The sequence below is a fragment of the Megalops cyprinoides genome, chromosome 2, assembly GCF_013368585.1.
Source record: "Megalops cyprinoides isolate fMegCyp1 chromosome 2, fMegCyp1.pri, whole genome shotgun sequence".
In the NCBI taxonomy this organism is placed as follows: domain Eukaryota; kingdom Metazoa; phylum Chordata; class Actinopteri; order Elopiformes; family Megalopidae; genus Megalops; species Megalops cyprinoides.
The window spans coordinates 36,069,423-36,074,412 of NC_050584.1; positions in this window are offsets into that span (position 1 = coordinate 36,069,423).

Consider the following 4,990-nt stretch of genomic DNA (forward strand, 5'->3'; position numbering starts at 1 on the left):
AATAAATCAACATTTGATTGCTGCACGTGCATTGTCCGACCTTATTTTATGAAATTCCTTTTTTGCATATGAATGCACAGGTTCTGTGCCTGAATTTTGAACACACAAGCAGTCACAGCTCACATCATTTGAGAGTAGAAAGATCCATCTCTTTTTGATTCATTACCTACATCTAGTGAAGAAAAAGATTGTGTGGACAGATCTGCTGATTGCCATGAGCTCCATCTACTGGTGAAATTATATTTTACAAAAACACATTGTATGTGTTAAGACTGCAGTAAATATATAAACCTTATTATCAAGGAGAACAGTGAGTCATGAATTTAGAATGTAGCAGATCTTAATCTTTGAGTGAAAGCCACCTCTAACTACAGTTGTCATTAATAAATGTTAAAAAGCAGTACAAACTTAATTCCATATTCTGACATGCTGGGAATTAATTTGTTAGCAAATCAATCATATATATTGCTCTTATACTTGTAGTACAATAGCAAGCATTAAGACAAGGCTCCAAAAAACCCCACTCTGTTTTAATGGAAACTTTCTTTTAACCTGTCACTTTGGCATAAACATGCAGTACTTTCCACATTCCTTTCTTCCTGGGAGAAAACAAACATAAAGACCCTGACAAAGAACAGCACCATCCTGAAAGATGAATCATTCATACACTGAAAGAAGAAAGATTGGTGAGATTTCCTTATTCTTTTTTGTCTCCTTGTGGTTTGTCATTGCATTTATCAGCCTGGTGGTCATAGATATGGCTGCTCTGAGTCCCATGGTGACTGTTGATCAGGATATGGCAGCCGCTGTCTGATAACAAGGCTCTTTCAAAGCAATCAGCCACTCTGCTAAGGCAGTTTAACAGAGGAGGATTATGGGTAAAAGCCAAAGAGAGAAATGCACAAAATGGATGAGCCCCTGTGGGATGATACCCTTTGCTGCAAGCCATTATTATAAGCCCTGGGGTAGGCTGGGCAAAAATTTATATAAGAGCTGTCCATCAGGAGTTGATATATAAAATAACTATCTTAGCGGGAAATTAACATAAATAACAAATCTGGCATGGTTACACAAAACTAAAATATGGTACAGGACAAACACTTTAAATATGAAAGTCAAATTTGCATCAATATGACAGCAACTCTGCTCTCAAGACCATATTTCCTTGTCTTATCAAGATGCAAAACTGTCCATTATCTGGCATTTAATCACATGTTAATGTTCAAATGCAACATAAAATCATAATGACAAGGCATTTAAACCAAGGGAAAGTGGACATATCAGTTCTCCTCACCACCATTTTCAAAGCGCACTGTTTAAAGCCACATTATTCACTGCAGTATGAGACAGAAAGTTGGTGTGCAGTGTTTCATGACAGATATGAAAAATGAAGGAAAATAAGAATGGGAATTTCATTACCTGAAAGCATTCATTCATTATTGTACAACTGTATGATCACTGTTAGTAAATATAGAAATGTAGGACGCAAGCAAGACTGTGTTACAGACTTACCAGAACATTGTGGGAAAGTTCTTTGTAAGTTCAGGGAATGCCCCAATTTCATTGCAATTAGCTTGTCAAGTTGTTTGCTCTAGCTTGTCTCTGATTTTTTTTTTCTGATATGCACAGACTCATGTTCAGAATGTTCTTGGAATGCTATTTAACAACATCTACCTAATGTTGAAAATGTTAGAAAAAAATCACCTGGATGTTTTCTAGGAAAGTTTGTTCTATAGAGGTTTGGAATACATTTGTTGACATTGTAATTAACGTTTCCCTGTGAGCTTTCTTAGCATTTTAAGAATGGTGCTCACAATCACCATCAGCTAATAATCATGAATTGAGACCATGAGATGGGAGTCAAATAAAACAGAGGATATCCCTTAGTAATAGCAGAGGTGGTGTGAAAAAAACAAAAGATGACCAGTTGGTGTGGAAGCCCTGAAAGGTGCTAAATTAAATGGACAGAATCACTATAAATTGAGAGATCTTTGCCTGCTCAGTCACAAAATAAAATTATGTCTATAACAATAACTTCTATCCAAAAACCACCTCATACTGATGAACACTTCACTGAATTGTAAAGACATCATGAAAATAGAATTTTTTCTCTTGACTGACAGGCTTGGTCAGGAAGCCGCTTGTCTTAAGCACTGGCTGAACCCTATGGCCCAGGTTCAAAACCATCCATGTCATCTGCCAACAATGACCAGGATCCCACAATTGTGGAACAAATTGGCTTTATTCTGCCAGGGCTTGAAGTATGGGTATGTTGGCCAGGAGTTTCCTCATCTCACCACTTTCGGGCACCCTGTGATTCATAAGATTTCTGCATGTTGCCTGGAAGAGATTGGTGGAGGAGCGCCTATTGCCCAGTGAGCGTCCACTATACTGTGGTGTGCTGTGACTTTCAGTGCAAAAAATGCCTTTGGCTGCATGTGAGTATGCTGGAGGATTGCAATCGTATTCAGTGCATTTGCATCAGTGCACATGCATGCATACAGAGGTGGTCATGGTGAGATGGGCCAAATGCACAATTCTCAATTTGAAAACGGATGTACCAAGCGGAAAAAGGAAAAAAGAATCTCAGAGTTAAAAGTGAATTTCAATGTACATATTCACAAGTATGCAGCAAAATCTACACTGCCTACATTCAGTGTTGATGAGCATTCTACAGCTGAATTCTGACAGCCTAGTGCTCCTCTTTTACTGCCTTCTGCCATCCGTGCTCCTCCATCTTATTTTTTAATGCAGATACAGTACCAGTCAAAAGTTTGGACACACCTGATTCATGTAAGAATAAGTCTTCTGATCAAAATGTCTTTGAATGCATGTTTCCCATTAAATTATTCAGGTGTGTCCAAACTTTTGACTGGTGCTGTACATCCAACAAAATCAGCCTTTTGTGTATAGTCAATTTAGCATTGGTTATCTGTCAGTACTAAACACTAAGCAACAAATGTATAATCAGGTTGTTAATGGATGTGAGTGCTATTTTGCTGTTGAAAGGTGGAGAGTAAGATGAAGGTTTAAAGTTTGGACACCCATGTCTTTCTTCATTTTTATTATTTTCTGCATTTTAGAATAAATAGTAAAGACATCAAAACTATGAAATAACACAAAAAATGGAATTATGCAGTGACCAAAAGTGTTAAACAAATGAAAACTATGTTATATTTTAGATTCTTCAAAGTACCCAATGTTTTTTGTAATAATTTTTTTTTTTTTTTGAAATTCATACATAGGCATCATTTCCACCATTTATACTTGTCTATTAAACAAATTTCAGGCATTTAAACATTGGTCTTTAGATCAAAACACCTTTGACTGCATGCTTATCATTACCTTAATCAAAACTTGAGTCCAAACTTTTAGTAATGTAAGTGCATTATTTCTACACAAACCTACACAGGTTGTCAGATACAATCCCTATTTATACATGGGAATTAAATATCAACACCACACTATTTTCAGATTTTTCCATTATTTTCCCTATTTTGAGCATTTAGTGAGGGTCTCCTGTGTGTGTGTGTGTGTGTGTGTGTGTGTGTGTGTGTGTGTGTGTGTGTGTGTGTGTGTGTGTGTGTGTGTGTGTGTGTGCGTGCAAATCTGAGGCGCAGTGGCTAAGGTTTATACCAGTGTGTTTATAGCAATGGAACAATATTATTGTTCCATTATTTTTAAATGCAATGGTTATTATTATTCTTAGTAGTAGTACTAATAGTAGTAACATGGTAATGCAATCTGTTGAATAACAGTAGGTGTTACAGTTTCATGTTAAACTCCCGCTGTTTCACTTTGGAAAGTAATACCAGAATTCTGACCCCATCATTCACAGCCTAGTAGAGAACTCCGCTAATTTGTGTGTGGACCTAGTGCAAAGTTATTCAAATCACACTTCGTATGGTAGTCCATTACCTCTTCCAGACCTCACTCGCATGCATTATAAGAGTGGCATTGAACATTTTGGGCGCTAATGACCCTGTTTATCCATGCGATTACACACCACCATGAGTAAATGCGGCCCGGCGTGTGCTAGACGGGGTGTCGCCTTGTAGCTGAAAGCTGAACTGTCTCCGTGCCTTCGTGCTGTACTGTTTTACTCCACTAGAGGCTGACTGAGGGTGAAATGGAAACTATTTTTACACAATATGCAGCGGAAAACCCGTCACTGTTAGTAACCGCACAAAGCTGTTATACTCTATATGGAGAATAGCCAGCTATGTGGTCACAACCGGCTGCACTTAATAAAAGGAAGAACGGAACGGGGCAGGGATTCCCAACACATGCCGAGGTGGAGATGTTTCAGAAACAGAACTGTCCTGTGTACACCACTATCGGTTTCAGAAACTGTATCAAGGAGACAATTGAATTGATTTAGCTGAAATGCTTATTCGATCTGTCCTCTTGAAAAAAATGTTTGAATCCTAAGCAACCCACCCTCCAAAACTGATGAAGTGAGAATATGCTTTCTGAAATGAAGTTACGTACTATAGCGAACCCTTTAGCAAAGCAGTACATGCTTTTATATCATTGCCATAACAGAACTCAAGGAAAAATACGTTTGTGCTTTTATTTGTATTCCCCAAATTTGGCGCTTAGTTCTTACTTATGCATGATTTTAGAAAAGGCAGTTTGCGTGGAGGATTTTAATATTATAATGAAGAGCACTATCAACATATGAACCTGCCATTATCTATAGGATTGAATTTACATTACCCTAGAGGTAAAATGTATGTCATTTCAAATGAGCTGTTTTAACTCCGAAAACAAACACGCACCAAAAAACACCTCTTTGCTAACTAATTTTAAGCACGGGAGAGAGTCTATTGTGCCTGTCACTCTTGCACCCAGAGCTATGTCAAACATGTTGAGCACTAGGGCTTAAAGCGGGAGTTAGCAAGGCTGTGTCATTAATAGTGGACCTCAGAAACCGGCTTAACCAAGAGGGACATCCACGGAAAAGTTAAAACAACCGCTGACAGTCGCT